This window comes from Caretta caretta, chromosome 11 (assembly GCF_965140235.1).
Source record: "Caretta caretta isolate rCarCar2 chromosome 11, rCarCar1.hap1, whole genome shotgun sequence".
NCBI classification, from domain to species: domain Eukaryota; kingdom Metazoa; phylum Chordata; order Testudines; family Cheloniidae; genus Caretta; species Caretta caretta.
Window position 1 is genome coordinate 8,821,325 of NC_134216.1, and position 25,543 is coordinate 8,846,867.

Below are 25,543 nucleotides of genomic sequence, written 5' to 3' on the forward strand. Positions count from 1 at the left end.
AGTAGAGAGGACTGTAGGAGGAACTTAAGGCAGAGCCAGAGGCTGCAAGGAGTGTCTATCGATTTTGTAGTTACTTCCTTCTCTATAGCAGGAATGTGCCTGCATAATCTTCCATCTGAAATTGAAGAAATATTTGCAGAACTAGCCTCATCCTCTTTCTCTACCTTCACGGTGAAAGAAGTACAAAGGAGAGAATTGAAAGGGTGGGTAGTTCTTTCCTCTCTCTTCTGCTGGTTACATAGCACCCAAGGAAGCCTCATGTTTAGTAGGCTGTGGACTGGAATGCTGGGGCCCAAAGGTTTCATAACTGCTGCGCTATTAGGAGTGCTGTTGGCTGAAATGTACAGCCCAGCAGTTGCTAGGAGAGTTGCCAGTGTTGGGGGAGCTGTCAGCTGGATGCTGAGGCCTGAAGTTGCCATGACAATTGCAGATGCCAGGAGAGCTGTTGGCTGGAGCGCTGGGCCCTGGAGGTTCTGTGGCAGTTGGGGGCATTAAGGGAGCTGTTGGCTGGAATGTTGGGCCCTGGAGTTTCTGCAACAGGAGGGCAGCTCATCTTAGAGGGGCGAGATGTCTGAGGAAGGGGATGAAGACATGCCAAAGCTGAGCTCCATCACCATCACTGGATGCAGTATTCCAGGTGAGGGTGTACCAAAGATGCCACTGTAATACGTTCAGTGTTGTTCTATCCCATTCTTTATTCATGCTAATGTTTTGTTTGCTTTTTTTAACTGCTGCTGAGCATCCTATTGTCTGGGGCCACTAAGGCCTGGAGAAGGAAAACATTCTGGCTGGGGGAAAGCATAGGCCAGAGCATCTCTAACCCCGCACCAAAGTAGCTCTGTGAACGGATAAGCGCAGGCTGTTCTGGAAGATCCAGTGTCTTTAGATATCTTCAGCTGAACCCATTTCCTGGCAAATACCTTGCTGAAGAGGTTCATCTGCTGCTTTTCTGCTGCAATCCTGGAGTTGCAAGCTACACATTTGCTTACCATGGGGCTTCATACTGGAGCTCATTGAGGATTTTTCAGTGAAGCATTTTTTTGTTGGAAAATCAATTTGTCAAAATGGAAACGGTTTGTGGAAATGTATCTGTTTCAGTGACATTTTTACTGGTAAGGTTTCTCAGGTTTAGGATAGAATTTCTGGTCAAAACAAGACAGCTTGCCCTCTCCAGAATAGTCGATAGCCCAGTGGTTAGGATGCTCATTTGGGCTGTGACAGACCCAGCTTCAATTCGTGCTCTAAATCAGGCAGAGCCAGGTGAGTGCCCTAATCACTGGGCTATAGAGTCAGTCTCTCCCAGTGTTTCTGTTGGAGCTATTCTGCTTTGTAGAGACTGATTTTATAGCCTGATGCTTAAGGCACTTACTGGGGAAGAAGGAGATACTGGTTCACGTTCTTGCTCTGAATCAGGCAGAGCAGAGATTTGAACCTGGGTCTCCTGCTTCACAGGTTACTGCCCCAACCCATTGGCTATGCAGGGGGCTGAGTTGTTTGGTCTTTTGTGAAAAATGTCAAAAAGTCTAGTTTTTGTTCCAAAACCAAATGTCAAAATATTGACTTTTTTCACTAAATGGAATTTTTGTTTTCCAGCCAGCCCTACTTTTTATCTTCAGTTAGTTCAGGTAATAAGGTAAGGTCATGCGTATCTGGATTTAGCACTCTGTAAAGTATGGTTCAGTAAAAATATGATTACCATTTCATTAAAGTTTTCCCCAGGGTTCAGGGAAGAGGAAATTATTATCTTGTAATTGGTACCTCTCTGGGGCATTGCACTTATGAAATTGTTATATATGATGGGACAATCTAGTTGCACTGAACAGATTATCTGATGATTAGTACTTCTGGGATTTATGGATAATTGCATATGATGAATGTCAAAATCTTTCTGAACTGAGAGTGGAGGAATTCATTTCAACTGCTCTCATTCATTTATTCTTTAATGACAGCTAGCATACTAATTAGGTTTTCATTGAGAATTTCTAGGCGTAGAAAACTCTTGGAAATCTCTCTAATCTTGCAGTGTGGATTTGTGGAGATTTCTACCCGTCGTTTCAACTGGAAGGGAATTATTCCCTTCCTGTCCTAATATCCTGGTTCTGCTGTTCACTGTTAATAAAGCAGCCATGTTCCTTCCTCAGAGGTGACTGCATTTCAGTGGTAAGACAAATGGGCCTCAGCTGCATTGTTCAGATCCAAACTTTTCCAGTGTCCCTGGCTGTTTTAATCAAGACCTTCTCCATTACCTACTTTATAAAATATTTTGCGATGAAAGGCTCGCTCTACATGTAAGTTATTCTTTTAGTATTGGGCATTTATGTATACAGAATAAAAAAGAGTGACATATAGTAACTAAGAGCCAGATTCAACCCTGGTGTAAGCAGGTGCAATACCATTATCTTCAGCAGAGTAGCACGATGACGAAAACTGGCCCAAAGTCTCTGGTATACAAGGAAACAAAAGTACTATACTTTAAAAAACTAATTTCCTGAATGTAGGAAAGCTACTTACAGCAACAGTATTTCCTTAGTAAAACTCAACTGGATCAAATAAATGGGGATGGGGGATGGGACAGAAAGGAGAGCTGATAATATATTTCTGTCACTGAAAAGAAAACCGGAACTGCTAGCTTGTTATAATTACATAACAGATGATGTATTGTACAGCTTGTACCCTCGCTCCCAGAGTAGAGGTGGGCAAGCCAAAGGAGGCTTGAGCCTGGCTCGAGCTGAGTGGCTGACTCTGGCCTGGCTCCATGTCCATGAATAAAGACAAGTTAAGGAAGAGCCAAGCCAATGAGAATATGTTGGCATCATCATACGCCCTGTTCACAGTAACTAGATTGTTATATATAAAACAAACCCCCCCAGAAGACTGTATTCTGGCTTCTCTTGTACTAGTACATAAGTATGAGGGAGAAGCCATGGGAGATATTTTTGCTCATCTTATTCTCCATGTGCAGAGGGCAGCCAGTGCCCTGCACTCCCTGAGTGAGAAGGGTGGGGTATCATTGCACCACCAACAGCACAAGACATAACCCACTTCCACTTTGGTCAGCACTCCAAGGCTAGTGCTGCTTATTAAACCTTTTTACAGGCTGCAGCAGTTGGTGACCCTGCATGAACTTGCTTCGCACACAAGCAGGCATTCTGCCTACAGTGCCTCAGTCTTCTACAATTACATTCTCTCCATGAATTGCTGCTGATGCAACTATGGCTAAGAAATGGTACAGAGTACTCAGACTGCTCCTATTTACTTTCTCTTATAATGCAAGAACAAGGTGTCATTCAATGAAACTGAAAGGCAACACATTTAAAACGGAAACAAAAATATTTTTCTATACAATGCATTAAAATTTGACCTCTGGAACTCATTGCCACAACTTTATCTCTAGCCAATATTTTATAGTGGCATTTGTATAGTGGGGTTGGGAAGGAATTTTCCCCCAGGTCAGATTGGCAATGGACCTTGGTGGTGGTGGTGGTGGGAGGTTGCCTTCTTCTGCAGTGTGGGGGATAGGTCACTTGCTAGAATCATTTGGGTTTATCTCACTTCATCAATTTCATGCCATTGCAGGGACCTCAGGCATTGGTTCACCTCAGTTCTCCTTGTCCTATGCCTGAGGCACACAGTAGTTCAGTCTCCTGAGGGGTCGAATACTTTGATGTCATTCCAGTTGTTGAGTTTAGTGTGGAGGGTGGTTGGGAAGTGTTTAACTGCCTGAGATATGTAGGATGTCAGAGTAGATGATCTGGTGGTCCCTTCTGGCCTTACGCTTTATAACTCAATGGCCTAATTTTCCTCCCTTCTTCCCCATGATGATGCGTTCTCTCTCTCTTATCTCTGTCTCTCTTTCTGACCTTGCTATATGCAACTGTTGCTGTGAGAAAGCCAAGCACCAGAACTGAGTTTTATGTTTTATTGTGAAGATTGGAAGTTAGTGGCCATTCTGATCCCCTGTGGTAATAAAGCTTTAGGTACAGAGCCAAAACCTCTGCGACTAGGTCATCTTCTGCTCTCACAAGCTTCGCTCTTGAGACTGGATGCTTCATTGTTTCTGAAGAATGTGGTTGCTGAGGGAGATCAGGTTCATTGAGAAAGAAATATTCTCTTTGATATTTTGGGCCAAATCTGTGGAGGGCCTTGAAAATTAGGACCAAGACTTTGAATTTGACCCAGTATTCTCTGAGACTCTATTGTAGTGAACGGAGAAGCCGGATGATATATTTTTGCGGTACAACTGGAGACCCAAAGCTCAATAGGATTCAAAGGATTAAACTTCTATGAATAATGAGGACATCCACGTTAGTTTAGATGCAGTAAAAATTTATAAGGGATATAAACTCTCATGCGTCAAGGGATAAACCTGCTATTAAATAACTGTGGAACTACAAATAACTATTAGATGTATCTATAGAAATGTAGCCAGCACCCAGAATAGTACATAAAAGAAATAGCTAATAATTAGAGGCTATGGAAGTCAATGACAAATACGTTTACATGAATGAATTTTGCAGAGTAGATATTTCAGGAACAAAAAAGCTTTTGTTTAGTAACAGTGAATTATCAAAGCTAAAAATTCTTTAGTCATGTGACAACATTTCACTATTTCAGTCCCAGGAGCAGCTACTGTACTTGCCACTTCTTGCTGGTATGTTAATTTAGTTTAGCCCTCTGGCCAAACCTACAAAAACCCAGAGGAAACAGGAAGTCCGAATGAAAATTCTTTCCTTGGGTTACAGCATTCCCTACAGGATCTCAGTCTTTGTCCATCCTGGAATTAAACCAGAGGCCAATAGAACAAAAGCTAACAAGTCTAAAAACCTTCACCTATAGTCTACCCCTAGATTATAGGCGGGACAGATAGCACCGCTTACTATTAAGGTTGCCCAACACATCCTATAATAAGACTCTGCTTTCAGCTGCTTATAACTTTACCAAACGTTAACTATTTGGGCTGAAATTTTTCATGTTGGGTATTTTTTCTGGAATTTGTCAGATAAAATGGTTTGGCTATTTGTGAAATTGAGGCTAGGGGAAAATATATTGTTCTGTCCATGCTAAAAAAACCTCTGGTGACCTTTTGTTGAGAAGCTGCAGTGCCCCCATGCTTTGGAACAGGGACTCAAATTTGGCAGGGGGTGACCTTTTGGTGCCTCAGTGCAAATTGGCCCAAATTTGGCCAAGTTATAATCCTTTGAAAAATAGCAGTTTACACATGCTCAGTAGAGACTTGGTAGCGCATCACAGCTAAGAATAGAATCCAAAGATTCTATTCACACTGATCATTCTCCAGTCCAGGGTTGAGTGTGACTTGGTAGGCCATGGCGGGGCAGTGGAACTGAGAGCAGGGAGACTGTCTCTCTTGCGCTTGCAATATTCCTCCTGGTGGGCCTAGGCAGCCTGGAGGAGGAAGCTTCCCCATTCAAATGTGGCGGGGACAAAAGCCACTTTTGGAAGGACGTGGGAAGTAGATTGGGACATGACTGGGACTAGAGGCTGGCAGAGGGTAAAGGGTGAGAGAGAAACAGGGTTTGGTAGCTGGCTTGGGGGAAGCTGGGACTGGCTGGACTTGGAGACTGGGACTGGGAGCCAAGATTAGCAGCTGGGACTGCCTGTGCAGGCAGACTGGGACTGGGTTCTGGATGGGCAGATGATTCATAGATTTTTAAGGTGAGAAGAGAACATAAGATCATCTAGTTCAATTGCAGAGGAGACTCGCACTAGCTGGGCAAGGGGACAGGGAACAAGTGTGGAGTAGGGACAGTGGTAAAGGGGAGAGGAGACGAATCTGACGAAGAACCAGGGTATTGAAGTAGAAATGAGACTGGCTGGGCACAGATAATGTGGAAATGAGCTTAGCGAGGGACTGGGAGTTGGTGGGTCTGGGGAATGTAGGCATGGGGATGACAACATGGGGCAGTGGGAGATAGACAGATTGGATGAGGAGCCAGGAGGTAGTGAAGTGGGAATGGTGGTTGAAGACACTGGGAGTGAGGTTATCATAAATATAAAGGGAAGGGTAACCACCTTTCTGTATACAGTGCTATAAAATCCCTCCTGGCCAGAGGCAACATCATGTTACCTGTAAAGGGTTAAGAAGCTCAGCTAACCTGGCTGGCACCTGACCCAAAGGACCAATAAGGGGACAAGATACTTTCAAATCTTGCGGGGGGGGGGGGGGGGAGGGGAGTGGAAGGCTTTTGTTTGTGCTCTTTGTTTACGTGGTTGTTCTCTCTTGGGACTGAGAGAGGCCAGACAGAAATCCATCTTCTCCAACCCATCCTAATCCAAGTCTCCAATATTACAACCAGTAGAGGTAAGCCAGGCAAGGCGGATTAGTTTATCTTTTGTTTTATGTGAATTTTCCCTGTGTTAAGAGGGAGGTTTATTCCTGTTTTCTGTAACTTTAAGGTTTTGCCCAGAGGGGGATCCTCTGTGTTTTGCATTGAATACCTTGTAAAATATTTTCCATCCTGATTTTACAGAGATGATTTTTACCTTTCTTTTTTTTTAATAAAATCCTTCTTTTAAGAACCTGACTGATTTTTCCATTGTTCCAAGATCCAGGGATTTGGGTCTTTGATGATTTTGTAACCAATTGGTTAGGATATTATTCTCAAGCCTCCCCGGGAAAGGGTGTGTGTAGGGCTTGGGGGGATATTTTGGGGGAAGATATCTCCAAGTGGTCTCTTTCCCTGTTCTTTGTTTAAAACACTTGGTGGTGGCAGCATACTGTTCAAGGGCAAGGCAAAGTTTGTACCTTGGGGAAGTTTTTAACCTAAGCTGGTAAGAATAAGCTTAGGGGGCCTTTCGTGCAGGTCACCACATCTGTACCCTAGAGTTCAGAGTGGGGAAGGAACCTGGACAGAGGTGGACATATTAGAGGAGATGAGGGGCAGACCTGTGAGTGGAATGGGCAGAAAAGTTGGTGTACACTAGAGCACACTCCTCTCCAGAGCCTGCAGTGGAACAATGACTTCTGAGACTCACCGTTCTTCTGCTGTCAGTACGTTTCTGTGAAATCCATTGGCAAAATGTCCCATGCACTTTTTTAAGGAAGTGGTTGTGGTGGGGGAGTTTGGCTAAGCACACTCTATTCCTCTCCAAGGAGGTGAGGGGCTCCTGTCTTATCTGGTGCCCTCAGAAAGGAGGGTGAGCTGGTGCTATGTGCTGGATCCAGGAAGTGGTATGGTCAGTGGGGACAGGGGAGTCTGACCCAGTCCAGATGTGTTTCCAGTTCATTGTCTGCTGTTGATGCTTTGGTGGCAGTACAGGTCCAGCCTTAGAATGTTCATGTTTAGTTATTAGTTTGACATGTTATTTTGCTGTCATAATTTTCCTGAGAAATGTAAGCCAGAGAAGGAAAATGGTGTTTTTTAGTGTAAATATCTCATCCAAGTCTAAATGGAATTTCACAGAAGAAGCAAAAGGCAAACAGATAACTGCAGGGTTTGGGGCCTGCTACAACCAATGGTGGAGTTACAGCTTCTCAAAGAAAAGGCCCCAAGAATTGTTTTATAAGGGAAACTGTTAAGCAAATCTAGGCATCATAATGAGGAGAATTTGTATTATAGTAGCGACTAGTAGCTGAGATTAGGGCCCTATTGTGTTAGGCCCTATACAAACACAGTGAGAGACAAGAATGTATAATTAGGGCTGTCAAGCCATTAAAAAATTAATCATGATTAATCGTGCAATTAATTGCACTGTTAAATAATAATGGAATGCCATTAATTTTAATATTTTTGGATGTTTTCTACATTTTCAAATATATTGATTTCAATTACAACACACAATACAATGTATACAATGCTCACTTTATATTTATTTTTATTACAAGTATTTGCACTGTAAAAAAACAAAAGAAATAGTATTTTTTAAATTCACCTAATACAAGAGTGCAATCTCTTTATCATGAAAGTTGAACTTACAAATGTAGAATTATGTGCAAAAAAACTGCCTTCAAAAATAAAACAATGTAAAATTTTACAGCCTGCAAGTCCACTCAGTCCTACTTCTTTTCAACCAATCGCTCAGAAAAATAAGTTTGTTTACATTTGCAGGAGATAATGCTGCCTGCTTCTTGTTTACCATGCCGCCTGAAAGTGAGAACAAGCGTTCTCATGGCACTGTTGTAGCCGGTGTCACAAGATGTCACCAGCAGAAGGTTGATTTTCTTTTTGGTGATTCGGGTTCTGTAGTTTCCACATCAGAATATTGCTCTTTTAAGGCTGCTGAAAGCATGCTTCACACTTCGTCCCTCTCAGATTTTGAAAGGCACTTCAGATTCTTAAACCTTGGGTTGAGTGCTGTAGCTATCTTTAGAGATCTCACATTGGTATCTTCTTTGCATTTTGTGAAAGTGTTCTTAAAATGAACAGGTGCTGGGTCATCATCCGAGACTGCTATAGGAGGTTAGTCCTAAATTTAATTAATGCATTATTTTTTTAATGAGCGTCATTAGCATGGAAGCATGTCTTCTGGAATGGTGGCCGAAGCATGAAGGGGCATATGAATGTTTAGCATATCTGTCATGCAAATACCTTCCAATGCCAGCTTCAAAAGTGCCATGCAAATGCCTGTTCTCACTTTCTGGTGACATTGTAAATAAGAATAGGGCAGCATTATCTCCTGTAAATGTAAACAAACTTGTTTGTCCTAGCGATTGGCTGAACAAGAAGTAGGACTGAGTGGACTTGTAGGCGCTGAAGTTTTACATTGTTTTGTTTTTGAGTGCACTTTCATGACAAAGAGATTGCCCTACAGTACTTGTGTGAGGTGAACTGAGAATACTATTTCTTTTGTTTATAATTTTTACAGTGCAGATATTTGTAATAAAAAATAATATACACTTTGATTTCAATTACAACACAGAATACAATATTTATGAAAATGTAAAAAAACATCCAAAATATTTAATATGGAATTCCTAACAAAAGAAAAAGGAAACAAAACAAACCCAGGCTCTTACTGTTTGTCTTTCCTTTTGGTCTAGGGCTTCTAAGCAGTCTATTATTAAATGAAGCCTGGCACAAAAATACAGACGAACCTGAACAAAAATCCTTAATTCAAATATCTTTGTACCTTGAGGAAGTTTCAGATCTGGTTCAGCTTTACACCGAACCCAAAAAACAAAACAAAAATCCAACCCAAACCAAAGAAAAATATCATCACTGCTTTTGCCTCTGTGACTGTCCTAAAGTTGATTATTGTTCATATCTGTGAAGATGCCTACAAAATGCTTGACAACAGGTAGGTAGCCTGTCTGCTGTGATCACTGGTAATTTTGCTGACCATAATATTCTCATGATTACCTTGTGCTTCCCTCATCCATTTAATAACATAAAACTGGACATACTGGGGCAGAGCAATGGTCCATCTAGCTCAGAATTCTGTCTTCTGACAGTGGCCAGGGCCAGATGCTTCAGAGGGAATGAACCAGAACAGGGCAATTTATGAAGTGAATCATCTCTTGTTGTCCAGTCCCGGCTTCTAGGATTCAGAGGTTTAGGAAACCCAGAGCATGGGGTTGTGTCACTGACCATCTTGGCTAATAGCCATTAATGGAATTCCATTAATTATCCTTCATGAAAATATCTAATTCTTTTTTTAACCCAGTTATATTTTTGGCCTTCACAACACCCCCTAGCAATGAGTTCCACAGTTTGATTGGGCATTGTATGAAGACTTATATACTTATATAAGTCTTATATACTGTTGCCTATTAATTTCATTGGGTCACCCCTGGTTCTTGTGTTGTGAAGGGGTAAATAATATTTCCTTATTCACTTTCTTCACCACATTCATGATTTTGTAGATATCTATTATATCCACCCTTAGTTGTCTCTTTTCCAAGTCCTAGTCTTTTTTATCTCTCCTCAGATGGAAGCTGTTCCATACCCTTAATAATTTTGTTGCTCTTTTCTGTGCTTTTTCTGAGTCTAATATATCTTTTATTGAGACGGGGGGACCAGAACTACACACGGTATTCAAACTATGGGCATATCATGGATTTATTATACTGGTGGTATGATATTTTCTATCTTTTTATCTATCCATGTCATAATGGTTCCTAACATTCTGTTAACTTTTTTGACTGCTGCTGAACATTGAACAGATTTTTTTCAGAGAACTGTCTTTTTCTTGAGTGGCAACAGCTAATTTAGACTCAGTCATTTTGTATGTGTAATTGGGATTATGTTTTCAAATGTGCATTACTTTGCATTTATCAACATTGAATTTCATCTGCCATTTTCTTACCCAGTCACCCACTTTTGTGAGATCCCTTTGTAACTCTTCACAGTCTACTTTGGACTTAAATAGATAGAGTAACTTAGTACTGTCTGCAAACTTTGCCACCTCAATGTTTATCCCTTTTTCCTGATCATTTATGAATATGTTGAACAGCACTGGTCTTAGTACAGATCCTTCGGGGACCCCACTATTTATCTCTCTCCATTGTGAAAACTGATCATTTATTCCTACCTTTTGTTTTCTATCTTTCAGCCAGTTACTGATCCATGAGAGGACCTTCCCTCTTATCCCATGACTCCTTACGTTGGTTAAAAGCCTTTTAGTGAGGGACCTTTCTAACAGTCTAAGTACACTATATCCACTAGATCACCCTTGTCCACCTGTTTGTTGACACTCTCGAAGAATTCTAGTAGATTGGTGAGGCATAATTTCTCTTTACAAAAGCCACGTTGACTCTTCCCCCAACATATCGTGTTTATCTATGTATCTGATAATTCTGTTCTTTACTCTTGTTTCAACCAATTTGCCTGGTACTAAAGTTAGGCTTTCCAATCTGTAACTGTCAGGATACCTTCTAGAGCCTTTTATAAAAATCAGCATCACATTAGCTATCTGACAATCATCTGGTACAGAGGCTGATTTAAGCATTAGATTTGTAGTAAGAGGAGGCCCTGAAACATAAATTCTTGTATCAGAGGCCCAGTCTGAGGCCTGAAGCCTGAACCAAAGTACTTCCAGGCAGTGATAAGCAAAGCTGGGCTGTGAGCCAGAGGCAGGTCCCACTCACAGAAGTTGGCAAGAAAAGGTTGTTAAAGGCACGTGCACATACACACACATAAGTGCTAATGAGAGGAACTTGCGCCAAGACAGCGGCAAGACACTCCATAGACATAACAAGGAACAGGCAGGTGCATCTTAAAGACAGGGTCAAAAGAACAACATGATGGATAGATTTGTTTGAACTATGATGAGTAATCTGTCCTGCAATGGTATAAAAGCAGGTCGCGGAGCGCATATCTTTATCCAGCCTAGGGGGCAGTGGAGTATCCCGCCACTGACTGAGCTGTGTCCATTGCCAGGGAGCACAAATTCGTAGTATGCCCTGTAGAGTCTATAGTGAACTATTACTGTGCTTCGTTTGACAATAAACCTGGCTCGGGTTCCTTCGTACCTTACTAGAGTCTGTGGTTTTTGGGGGTTCTCTCAGGGTCTGCTGTGTTAGCTATCTGTGCAGAGCTGGGGCAGTAGAGGGAACATGCATGCAGCCAACTGTTATCATCATCGAACAAGTGCAGAGCACCACACCGGTAGCTACCGACAACAAGATTACCTACCAGAGTCAGTAGTTCTGCAATTTCATATTCCTACTTCTGATGTGCTTACAAAATTTGTGCTGTTAGTTTCCGTGTCTTTTGCTAGTTGCTCTTCAAATTCTTTTTTTGACCTGCCTAATTTTACTTTTACACTTAACTTGCCAGAGTTTATGCTCCTTTCTGTTTTCCTCAGTAAGATTTGACTTCCAATTTTTAAAGGACGTCTTTTTATCTCTAACCACCTCTTTTACTCTCTTGTTTAGCCATGGTGGCATTTTTTGATCCTCTTACTGTTTTTTTTAAATTTATGGTATACATATAGTTTGACCTCTATTATAGTGTTTTTGACAATAGCTTTCAGGCATTTCACTCTTGTGACTGTTCCTTTTAATTTCTGTTTAACTAGCCTGCTCATTTTTGTGTAGTTCCCCTTTCTGAAGTTAAATGCAGCTGTGGTGGGTTTCTTTGGTATTTCCCCCGCTACAAGGATGTTCAATTTAATTACATTATGGTTGCTATTGCTGATCAATCCAGCTATACTCACCTCTTGGACCAGATCCTGTGCACCACTTAGGACTACCTCAAGAATTACCTCTCCCATTTTGGGTTCCAGGAGTAGCTGCTCCAAGAAGCAGTCATTAATGGTGTCTAGAAAATTTAGCTCTGCATCCCATTCAGAGGTGACATGTTTCCATTCAATATGGGGATATTTGAAGTCCCCTATTACTGAGTTTTCTGTTTTTGTAGCCTTTCTAATTTCCATGAATGTTTCACAATCACGGTTACCATCCTGGTCAGTTGTATATTCCTACGGCTATACTCTTATTAGGCAATAGGGTGACCAGATGTCCCCATTTTATAGGGACAGTCCCGATTTTTGGGTCTTTTTCTTATATGGGCTCCTATCTGCCCCCCCCCCCCCGATTTTTCACACTTGCTGTCTGGTCACCCTATTATCCAAGCATAGAATTTCTATCCACAGAGATTTTATGATGCAGTTTGATTGATTTAAGATGTTTATTATCTTTGATTCTGCTTTTTTTCACACACAATGCCACTCCCCCACCAGCATCACCTACTCGGTTATACCAGGATACAAAATATATAGTAATGACAGTGTCCCATTGATTATCATTGTTCCACCAAGTTTCTGGGATGCCTGTTATATCAATATCCTCATTTAATACCAGGCAGTCAAGTTCACCCATCTTAGTATTTAGGCTTCTTCCATTGTATACAAGCACTTATAAAATTTGTCAATATTTAGGTGTCTGGCTTCATATGATGCAATTGAATGGTACTCTTTCACATTTGACTGTTTCTCTTCAGTTCCTACCCATACTTTATCAACTTCTATCCTCTCCTCCTTACTTAGGATATAGAGTTTCCCCTTAATAAAACCTCCCCTAAGGGATGTGTCTGTCTGAATCATGTGCTCCTCCGCACCTGTTGGCTTTCCTCCAGTCCTTAGTTTAAAAACTTCTCTATGACCTTTTTAATTTTAAATGCTAGCAATTTGGTTCTCTTTTGGTTCAGGTGGAGCCCATTATTCTTGTGTAGGCTCCTCCTTTCCCAAAAGTTTCCTCATAAACCACCTGTTGTATCCACCTGTGTCTCTTGTCATATACTTATTACTATTTATGTTACAATAGTACACACCCCCAACCAAAATCATGGCCTCATTATGGTAGGTGTTTTTATAAACTTATAGCAAAAGAACAGCCTCTGCCCCAAAGATCTTACAGTCTAACTAGACAGGACAGACAAAGGGTGGTAGAAAGGAAGTAGTTTATTTGTTTTATTTTATATTTTTATAGAAGGGGAACTGAGTTCCAAACAGATTAAATAACTTGCCTATGGTCACATAGGCAGTATGTAGCAGAAATGTGAATTGAACCTAGCTCCCCTGAGTTCTAGTTCAGTGTCTTAACCCCAAGACCATTCTTTCTCTCTGGTATTTTATTCTACATATATTGTAAGCTGGTTGGGGGCAAGACCCTTGTATCTAGCAGATTGGGGCTTCAGTCTTAACTAGGGTTTCTGGATGCTACCACAATAATAATAGTAATAATTAATAAATAATTAATAAATTGCTCAAATAAAGTTTGATAATCAGCATTAGGCACTAAAAGGAGATAGCACTCGCTCATAGATTCTCATAATCAACTGTAATTTTTGAGGCCAGGGAAATATATAGAGATACATGCAAGTTTAAAGTCAAGCTGAGGTATATTAATCCTATATGGATGAATTATTTATTAACAGACTTGCATACTCTTATAATGAATCCAGTGAGAACAATGAATGTTGTGACTGAGTCAACATAAGCGTGGAATTGCCTTTTAACTTAAAGATGGATTTTCACGAATGCTCAGGATTGACCTAACTCTGCTTCCATTAAAGTCAAGGTGAGTTTTATCACTGACTCCAGTAAAAGGAGAATTAGGTTGACATTGAACACTTTTGAAAACCCTATCCCAAATATAGATTGATAGATAGATAGATAAATAATACAGTGTTACCATATTTGTGATAGATTCCTGTTCGATTGCTGTTACCTTTATTGGGTAACAGGTGAGTTTTATTTCAGATGAGTTGAACACTTCCTCTCACTTCCCCTTCTCCTTGAAAATAAAAAAATATTAATAATAAAACTATATCTTGAACTACTCCAGGCAGGGATTATCTTCTTGACTGGCACACAGGACCACTTCAGTATTTAACGTTTAATAATAATGGGACAAATTTTCAAACATTTGCCTTTTGTTAGGTGTTTAAATGTACATTTAGGCTGCTGAATGCTGTTTCAGTTCTTAAAACATTACTTAGGTGCCTAAAACAGATATTAAAATACTTAAATAAGGATTTAGATATTTAACTATAGGTACCCACATGGAAAATATGACCTTATAATTATAATTTCCAAAAATTAAGGCTCCTTATATATTATCAGTTTGGCCACTTGGCCATTTTGCATGAGTTGGGCCAGGTCCTCATCTGATATAAATCAGTGTAGACTCATTAAGAACTATACTGGCTTACATCACCAGATGATCTAGTCAATTATCTGTTTCTGTTCTTTTGGTTAAACGTGATCTTCCAAAGATTACTGTTTTCTATTAGTGTGCATCATAAAATATTTAGGATGTCGACCACCAAGCTGACAGAGTGGGAGGAACCTTGGGTGAAATCCTGGCCCCATTGAAGTCCATGGGAGTTTTGTCATTGACTTCACTGGGGCCAGGATCTCATGCCTTAACTTTTGGAGTTTTCTTACCTCTGAGGACTTGATTCTCAGCCTTGACATTTCATTAATGCTAGTTTCTGCATTCTAAAGATATAGTAGCCAGTAAACCAGATAATTCAATCCTAATATACATTGTGTTTCAGCTGCTGTCTTCTGCAAGCATCAAAGGATATATCTCTCTGGCTACAACACTGCTGGAACTAAAACTCTCTCCAAATTCACAGCTAAGCAGTTCAATGTGTATTGCATGTAAGGGCCGCAGCATTCTAATTACTGCAATGGGAGTTGCATGGAGAAATGTAATCCTCAAATTCAAGTCACTCAGGAAGACAGTAAATAGAGATAATATAGCCAGACCCATTCAGGAAACAATATATACAGACAATATATCTAAAAAAAAAAATTTCCTCATGTTCTTCAGACCTCGGCACCCCTGAGTGAATAGTGTATTCACCAGAAGCTATTATTATTGTAGCCTTTATATTGCTTCTCTGCTTATATTTGATGCTGTGGCCAGGGTCACAGCCTTTTTTTGCTAGATGCTATGCAAACTTATGGAAAGAATCACTGACCCCCAAACAGTTTATAGTTTGAGAAGGCAAGTAATTTAAGAGGAATCTGAAGGGAGGGAAGAAGGAAGAGATGGATACAATCCAATAGGTACAAAGTTTATATGTATGTTTGGATGTGTTTTGTTATAGATAAAGCAAGAGTCAGATATTCCCATCTGCCCCTCAATCTAGCCATCATTAATTGGTTGCTTTCTTATAGGCATCACAGCAGAAATAGGTCTTGAGAAGGGATTTGAGTGGAAGGATTTAAACAGGGATTATTTGGCTACTGGCTGATCAATTTTCCAGTAATGATAGCTGACCCTACAACTTCTAAATCTTGTACTTACTATAGATTTTGATCATGTATAGTTTCTTCCATACAAACCATATCTATGGTTCTGCATGTTAATCATTGTTTTATACAATTTATGTTTGTCTGTAGTGGATTGAGTATATTGATTTGGATGCAGATGGTTATGAGTCATACATCACTTTGGATTACAATAATGATATAGTATTTCTATCTGTGCTTATATCAGCGGCGGGCAAACTTTTTGGCCTGAGGGCCGCATCGGGTTTCTGAAATTGTATGGATGGCCAGTTAGGGAAGGCTGTGCCTCCCCAAACAGCCAGGGATGGCCCGGCCCCCGCCCACTGTCCAACCCGCCTGCTTCTCGCCCCCTGACACACCCCCCAGGACTCCTGCCTCATCCAACCCCCCCCATTCCCTGATGGCCCCCTGGGGACCTCTGCCCCATCCACCCCCCCGCTCTCAGTCCCCTGACTGCCCCCGGACCACCTGCCTCTAACTGCCCCCCGCCACCCCATCCAATTCCCACCTCTCCTTCCTGACTGCCCTCCCTGGGACTACTGCCCCATCCACCCCCCTTGTTCCCTGTCCCCTGACCGCCCCGGAACCCTTGCCCCTGACTGGCCCCCGCTGCCCCATCCAACCCCCCCTCTCCTTCCTGACTGGGCCCCCCGGGTCCCCTGCCCTCATTTAACCCCCTGTTCCTTGCCCTCTGACCGCCCCGACCCCTATCCACACCCCCGGTCCTTGACCACCCTCAGAACTCCCCTGCCCTCTATCCAACCCCCCACTGCTCCCTATCCCCTTACTGCGCTGCCTGGACCACTGGGGGGCTGGCAGCGCGGCTGCTCCAGGACAGGCAGCTGTGCTGCGCAGCACAGAGCACCGGGTCAGGCCAGGCTCTGCTGCCACGCCGCCCAGAGCATTGTGCCGGTGGTGCAGCGAGGTCAGGCTGTGGGGGAGGGGGAGGGACCGGGGGCTAGCCTTCCAGGCCAGGAGCTCAGGGGCCGGGCAGGACGGTCCCATGGGCCAGACGTGGCCCACGGGGCATAGTTTGCCCACCTCTGGCTAATATGTATATATGCATGTATATATCTATAATATATAGGGCCAGCTCAGGATCTGGCCCACATTTGTTTTGCTTTAGCATAAATCTGGAATTCTCTGCAAAGCAAAATGATAAAATATAAATCATGGTCCTCTTCACAATGCTCAACACAAGTACTTTCTTGCACAAAGATATAAACAATATCTCTGGTTGCTGCATTTCATCTGACACTTCCAGGCCTTTCAAATTCACAGGCTACATTGCATTATTTCATGTTTATAACTTCTGCTAGAATTCTTTACAGGATTTTTTTTCTTTGTGATGATAAGAGGAGGGAAGGAAAAGAAATTGTTCTGAAAGAATTTCAAACAGTTCAGCCACCATGCGGTATAATTTTCTTATCCCCTCTTTCTGCATATTTGCTTCTTATGCAATTTATGTGGTTTCTTGACAGCACTTAGATTCCTTGACGGCATTTCATTTAAAAGCTCACCTACACCCAGTGAAAAAGGTGATTTTTAGAGTAACCATCCAGGCATCCCCAGTGCATCTTTCTAGGGGTATTGTTCTTGCAATTTAAATAATTTTCTTTTAAGTGCCAAGATTTCTAGGCACATGAGAATGTTCCCAAGTTACAGATCCTTTGAAAATCCAGACCACTGACAGCTACTAGTGAACATCATGTAAACTACAAATATACCAATCACCTCCACAGGTGATGAGCATTAGGAAAAGATGCACCTGCAGTTTTAAAGTTGAAGACATAAAATCAGTCATATCCCCATCATCCACAGGATCAGCTTTCAAAAGGTTATTGTCAAAGCATAACCAGTTGAAAGTCCGTCATTCAGTCAGAGTTGTATGTCGTGTCATTTTTTCCTTATTCTTTTCTATAACGACTAGAGTAATTTGATCATTCATTTCTTGAGGCAAGTTTGGAGATACTGCAGCACAATTGTTGATGCATTAATATCTTTTTCCTTCCCCCTTCTGAGTGCTTATATTTGAGGGTGTGTCACAACCTTAATCAAAGGACATCTTGTCATTATGATCACAAAACAAATCAATAGCCTCAATATGGACCATCCCTCCCACTTGATGTTGGAACTCTTCCAATCAGAGCTAGCTAAGGCCTTTAAGTGTGAACAGAATTATTCCTCCTGCCACAATTAGATCCTCCAGGATCCCTCCATGTATTGGGAAATATTCTATCAAATGGTAAAAGAATTAGCATGGATTGTAAGATTGTTAACATTCTAATGTCTAATTAGATAATGAGAGAGACAAGGTGGGTGAGGTAATATCTCTTATTAGAGCAACTTCTGTTGGTGAAACAGATAAATTTTCAAACTACACAGAGCCCTTCCTCAGGTCTGGGAAAGGTACTAAGAGTGTCACTGCTGAATACAAGATCAAACGGACAGTATAGCTTAAATAGTTAGCACATATTCTAAGAGACCATTCAAGGTGAAGTCATAGGACAAAAAGGGGAGTCAGTGAGTTCAGATTGTTCTAATAAGCCATAAATCCAGTATCTTTATTAAGACCATGATTTTTAGTATCTACAAAAAGAAAAGGAGTACTTGTGGCACCTTAGAGACTAGGTGCCACAAGTACTCCTTTTCTTTTTGCGAATACAGACTAACACGGCTGTTACTCTGAAACCTTTTAGTATCTAGTAAAGTTACAGAATGATTGCTGTTTATCTGACCTATCAGTCCTCATCCTCAAAGGAAACCTGTACAACACTTTCAAAAGATGAGCCTGGAAGCTTAAATTCATAACTTTGCTAGAGCTCGCCTCTCAGTGTATAGAGCTTGCCTCTCTTACCAACAGAAGTTGGCTCAATAAAAGATATTACCTCATCCACCTTGTCTCTCTATTATCTTGGGACCGATATGGCTACAACAACACTGCATACAATAATTAGGTAATTGTCATTGGCACTGCAATACCTATTAGGAGCATGCAATTTGTGGAAGGGGTAGTGATGGAACAGACTGCAGATGCAGATGGTCTAACAGCAGGACTTCTACCCCACCTAAACCAAGATATTTTAATTAGCCATATGACCATGATCATTGTTAAAAGGTAAGAACATGCACTCATCTTCCCACCATGAACTTCTTTGTATTTTTTGAGAACAATATTTAAATAACCAAACCCATTTTAAATTGCAATAAAGCTTGATTGAAATGCAGTCAAAAGCTGGTTGTCATTTCATTTGACTGTTAGCTTATTATCACTTTATTACACTTGGCTTAGAAATCCTTCACAGCCTTCAGTTTGCAGATTTTAAACATTAACATACAGACTATTTCCTGCAAATTATTGGTGTAGCATAATGCAAATCTCAGCCAAGATAAATTCAAATTAGGAAAATGGGGATCAAAACAAAAAGAAAAGCTAAATCCTACTTGCTATGAGTAACATTAGAAATTAGAACTGGAGAGGACCTATAGCTCATCTGTCCCATTTGCATCAGACATTGTAGAATTGCTGAGTACATTATATGGTCTAGAACAGACATTGCACTAGGTAATCAAAGTAAAATGACATGTAATCACAAATTTGTATTTCATCTCTTTGTTTACCTTGCAGGAAATGTAAAAGAAATACCAAACAAATGCTGTGGGGAAAAAGCAGGCATTGTTCTAACTCTGTTCAGCAAATTTATGGAGCCATGCAATTTTTTTTAACTACATTATTAAACTGCAGTTCTGCTCTGCAAAGCAACCCTGTAAAATATCTTTTTATTGAATAGATCTGTTCCAAGTCATATCTAGTTACTTAGGCACTGATCCTGCAAACACTTATGCATGTGCTTAAATGTAAGAAAATGATTAGTCCTACTGAATTAAAGAAGACAACTTATATGAGTAAAGATAAGCAAATGTGTGTTTGCAGGATCAGGGCCTTAAATTATAAGCTGTCCAGCATAGGGACAGGCTTTTTGATAAAAGTTTGCACAGTGTCAAGGGGTGCTGGAACAATTCGTATAGTGGGGGTGCTGAGAGCCATTCAACCAAACTGCAAACCCTGTACATGATGGGAAATCACTTCAAGACGGAGTGTACCAGCACCTATAGCAATGCCTAACACAAAGGGGTCCTGACCCATGACTGGTGGTCTCTAAGTGCTACTATAATACAAATAATAAAAATAATACTTTATCTACTTTTTACTCTTTTTAGCGCTGCAGAGCCAACAAAGCTTTAGGAATAAGATCAGGCTTACATATCCTCAATAGAATTGCTATGTAAGGCCTGATCTTGTACATGTATAAGCACATGCTTAATTTTAAGAATGTGAATAGCCCAATTTATTTCAAAGGGGCTACTAATATGTTTAATGTTAAACATGTATATAAGCGTTTCTGGGATCAGGGCCTAAGTTGTAATTAAATGTCCAAACTGCACAGATATAAACAAGGGCAGAATTTGGTCTGCTGACTTTCTAATCACTGATGATGTATGAGCCAGGAAGAACAGACTTTAACTTTCAGATTACGGTCGGTTTTGCAGGACTGAAAATTATCAAACACAAGTTTTTACATGTAATATGAGCAAACTTGATCTGGAGTCACTGAGAGAAAATATACATGGACTCCTATAATGCTATTGTTAGAGTCAACTTTGAGAACTTTCTAAGCTCCCTGTTACAAACCATTACTGCTGGTTAAATGTACAGGTACTTAGATTCCATAGTGATGGATATAGTATAAGATGCCAAATATAATGGATTTCTTTAAGAATGATATATTGATTTTAAATTTAAATTCTTGATCTCCAAGTATGATTGCTAAAATGTAGTGTGAAGAATCTAATTAAATTATGTGACTGGAATTAATTGATTTTCAACCATTTCTAAAGCGCAAAGAGTTTGTGACCCATTAAGTGCTGCAGCAGTCAGTAAGTCCTCATTATTTGACAAAGGGACAATTTCTGGTTTCAAAACCACAACTACTGCTGTACACATTCTAAACTGAAATGTGTGTTATGTTTTTGGATTATATGTGCACATCCAGAGCTATGAAATGAACACATGACAGTCCCAGCCTAATTAGTATCTAAATATGTATTTTTTTCCTTTGAAAACTCATGATCTAAGGACATGAATATTCATCTAATCAATGGAAATAAATGCATTTATTTTATTATTAGATTAAGTAACTTTGGCAGTATTCTTTCATCTCAAGAGTTGGCTTATGTCACTGCTTTCTGATGAGTGTGAATGTTTTTCCACTTCTGCCAGGTAAGCGTTATAAAGACCTGATTGTTTGAGTGCAAAATAATGTATACTTGTTGGTTAATGAGCTCAATCACCATGAGATAATCCTCAAGTGACATTATGTCTGTCTGTCTTTGAAAATAAATAAATAAATACAAGGTAAAATGAACGATAAACATGCATATATCTCTCCTGCTGATGTATGGTTTAATTATGGATGCCAATTACCTACCCATAGTCTTTGGATTCACACATTAATCACATTATATGGGGGTTATGTCTTTCTAAGCTGCTATAGCATTAAAAAGCTGGTACTTATGTTGCAAACCAGATTCAGTCTACCAGTCAGTCCTGTCTGGATTATTACTACATTATATAATGTGGTCCCTAGTGTTTTCTTACTGCGTAATTAACATGGGGGACTGACTTATCTAGTCCAATCTAATAAAGCAAACTTAATAAGTAAAATAAAAGTAATAATTCCTCTCTGATTCTGAACTCCTGTGTTATTCTTGCTATGAAATTTGTATGCATGCAATATTAAACATATGAAAAACTATTCAATTCATATGCTCTAGTCTTTGTGGGATTTGACCCTAATTTGTACACAGCAGAAATTCATTACTGTGTAATATATGCAATGGAAGACAAACTTCTTAACTCTGTACTTTCCATTATATTTCAATGCTGTCTACAATTTCATTTTAGCGGATAGCTGTGCTATAGACACCAAAGCTAAAATTACCTCTTCCATAGCCCAGCTTGTCCTCTTCTTCACTGTAAAACTTGCTGCTGGGCTGTTTAAACAATGAGTGAGGAATATACAACAATATTACAATAATGTAGGTAATTAATGAATCATCATATTAGTGCTAGCTACCAGCTTGCACCAGCAAATTCACTGTGTTTTTGGTGTGTTTCACGCCTTAGTTTCATGTTAGTTACCGGTACTCTGTATGTAGTATTATAATTGGAGTACATCAGTTTGCTCTGGAGGTGGGGAGAACCATTGGCTTGATTTAATGGGAACTGCAGGAGCATAGCATCTTGGAAAACCAGGCCATAATAGCATCAAGTTAACCACTTCTAACATCCTATCATTTTCTTTTGTATTATGTGTTACTATTAGCTAGCATTAATTTTATTTGTGTTTCAGTGTTGGGAGAGTATTCATGAGAACTGAATAGCTGGAACTTTGCTTATTAAGGATGTGTCCATCTTTTATCACAATCATCCCATTTCCAGTGAAATTCAGGATTCTGCCGTGTATCTGATTGTGTTGTTTGTTTAGGTTCTCATACCTCACTTATTACCTTGGTGCCTGATTTCTATGGTGATGCCCTAGAATAACCAGATGGTTTTGTGTCCTTTGGAAAAAAGAAACCTTTAGAACCTCTGAGCTGTGGGTAACTGTCTTGTTAGTCCATTACAAATTTAAATTGTAGGAAGGAGCATAATCTACTGGTTTATAGCTAGCGACAGAGTGTTGGCATAAGTGGGTGCAATTCATATTGATTTCAGTGGGGATTACTAATTTATGCCAGGGTTAAATTTGGTCCTGGGAATCAGGACTTTTGGGTTTTATTCCCATCCCTGTTGTTCATTTACTGTGTCTTAAAAAAGTAGCCAATCTGAGCAACCTTTTACGCATTGTCTGGTCAGAAATTCACACAGAAAAACTGTTTTGAATCCATCACTTGAATATTTCTAGACTATCATGTAAACAGTTAAATGGCACCTTACTCCCTCAATTACAGAAGACCCGTCCTATTAGTCCTCTGTGCACAATGATTGATCTGTGTGGACTGTGCAAATGAGAGATTATACACTGATTCTGATCTCACACTGATTTCACATCAGTGTGACTCTCCATTGACTTTAACTGAATTACTCTTGATATACACCACCAGTGTAAGTATAATCAGAATCAGGCTTTATACTGAATTATGTATTTCAAATAATAATTCAGATGTGAGAAGTTCTCTCGTTAACATTTTTCACCAGGCTACATAGTAATCATGCAGTAACACATTCCTAATATGGCTACACTTGGATTTAAATTGTGATATTTTATCTTGATTGCCTCTTCACTTAACTATATCCTAAATAATGTTTGTGGTGTTTGCTTTCAGTTTACCTAGGATGAATTTTTATCTGAACCCTCTCTAGGCCTCACAGATGTACTATTAAAATATTTATCACTCAATTAAATGTTTTCATTTAAAAAAGAAATGTAAATGTGAACTTTAATCCGAATCTCTTTGGAAAATACAAGTATGCATTAACTCTGAATGGTCTTGTTTTTATCCATGTTGCTATAATCCTTGTTGTAATGTTAGGTAAATGGCCAGTAGTGATTCCTGATATCTTTTTACTTGTTTATCTTATAATTGAACCCCTCCCACAAATTTAAATAACTAGAAATTAATTGTGCTCATAACTTGTTAGTCCTGTTTTTACAGTATTACCAAAGGACCAGCTGAGGTTGGTAGAGCGCTGCGCAGATACAAATTTATATCTGTGGATGCAGATATCGCGGATATAAATCGATATCTGCCGAACCACAGGAATCTCCCAGGAACCACAGTGGCAAAAGTAGAAGAACGTGGGGCTGCCGCTTCCAGGAGCCAGCACCCCGCACCGGCAGCTCCTATGGCGTGGCTGTTACTGCCCCCAGTCCCACCCCGAGCCCTGCCTTCTGGTGCAGCTGTACTGCCCTCAGCCCCACCCCTAGCCCTGTCCTCCGGCGTGGCTGTACAGACCCCAGACTGGAGATGCAGTCATGCAGAAAGCTGCGTGGAAGGGATGGGGGCTGTGGGGTAGTACACCTGCACAGAAGACTCCTGGGAGTAGCAGCCCCACATTCTGCTCCTTTTGCCGCTGCGGTTCCTGGGAGAGCCCTGTGGTTCAGCGGATACCGATTTATATCCGCTGTATCCGCGCAGGGCTCTAGAGATCGGGGCCCCGTTGTGCTAGGCACTGTACAAACACAGAGTAGTAGACAGTCCCTGTCCCAAAGAGCTTATGTTTTTATCACTTATCCTTCCTCATTTCTCTCTGGTTTCTGGATATGCCCTTTTTGCATGTTGTTCTAAATTAGATTGTAAATGTCTCAGGACAGGGACTGTCTCTTTCTATGTATATGTAGAGTGCTTCACACAGTGGGGGTGCTACTTCTCAGTAGGATCGCTGAGCTCTACTGTAATACAAACAATAAATGATAACATGAATTCATTTAAAGATCGCTATTTATCTATTTAATATTTATGTGTTTTCCTGAGCGATGTATCAGAATGGATTTACCTGTCACATCTTTAGGACTCCTGTAAATTCAGTGGGCCTTGCTGGTTTTGGATATGTAAATTTGATGAGGAATACAGCATACATAGTCTGACATCTTTTTCTTTTTCAGTAGTATCTCAGAATAGTATTAACCTAGACATCTAGATCCTCCATGACTAATTCCAGCTTCAACAGCCCATTCTTTCCCTTCCCTCACTCCTTTCTCCATGTCAAGCTTACCCTTAAACAAGGAATGACCTCCCTATTATATTTCACCAAACCTGGACTCAGTCAAACGCCACTTTAAAAGGCAAAACAACCCAAACATTCCTTGCATGATGCCCACAGGAAAGAAGTTTTGTAATTATGAAACAGAAGAAAACACTATTTTCCCACCTTTGGATTTCCCAGTGTCCGTTCTTCTGTGTGTCTGTCACTTATGCTCTAATTCTGCAAACACCCACATGAGCAATCCTACACTTGTGGATAGCTCCAGAAACCTCAGTGGGCTTACTTCTGTGTGAAGTTATATAGGCAAGTGTTTGTAAGTTCAAGGCACTAGATTGTAAGCTCCTATGGGATGGATGTTATTGCTTCTATTTTCCTGTATTTTAGAGTGTCGAGTACATAGTGCTAAACAAGCAGTAGTAAATATCAAATAGTCTTTACACAGACTAAATTGAAGGCTCAAACCTATGCAAGTACAACAGTAGGAATCCTATAGATTATCAAATGTGGCACTGAAATGTAAAACTGTCCATTGTTTAATTATTGGGGCTTGAAAATCCTACAGTTTCTCATATATTTTATCTTCTGTTGTTGCAACAATGAGCTATTACAAGATCTCACAAATCATTAGGTCAGCTCCCAGACTGCTGCGCTGGGCATCACAAAATGGGGAAGAGATGGCCAGCCCTCTGTGGAGATAGAGGTGGTTAGGGACTATTTAGAAAAGCTGGATGTGCACAAGTCCATGGGGCCGGACGAGTTGCATCCGAGAGTGCTGAAGGAATTGGCGGCTGTGATTGCAGAGCCATTGGCCATTATCTTTGAAAACTCGTGGGGAACCGGGGAAGTCCCGGATGACTGGAAAAAGGCTAATGTAGTGCCAATCTTTAAAAAAGGGAAGAAGGAGGATCCAGGGAACTACAGGCCAGTCAGCCTCACCTCAGTCCCTGGAAAAATCATGGAGCAGGTCCTCAAAGAATCAATTCTGAAGCACTTGCATGAGAGGAAAGTGATCAGGAACAGCCAGCATGGATTCACCAAGGGAAGGTCATGCCTGACTAATCTAATTGCCTT

The 25,543-nt window shown here is 40.5% G+C and overlaps 1 protein-coding gene across 2 annotated transcripts in view; it reads left to right on the top strand.

Annotated features, from left to right (window-relative positions):
• The first annotated feature begins 452 nt into the window (after positions 1–452).
• Positions 453–25,543, top strand: part of LOC125644975 (myb/SANT-like DNA-binding domain-containing protein 7) — a 69,072-nt gene continuing 43,981 nt past the window's right edge. For both annotated transcript variants that reach the window (XM_075117734.1, XM_048869840.2), the window contains exon 1: positions 453–637. The gene's annotated coding sequence lies outside the window, so the exon portion shown is untranslated. The remainder of the gene's footprint in view (positions 638–25,543) is intronic.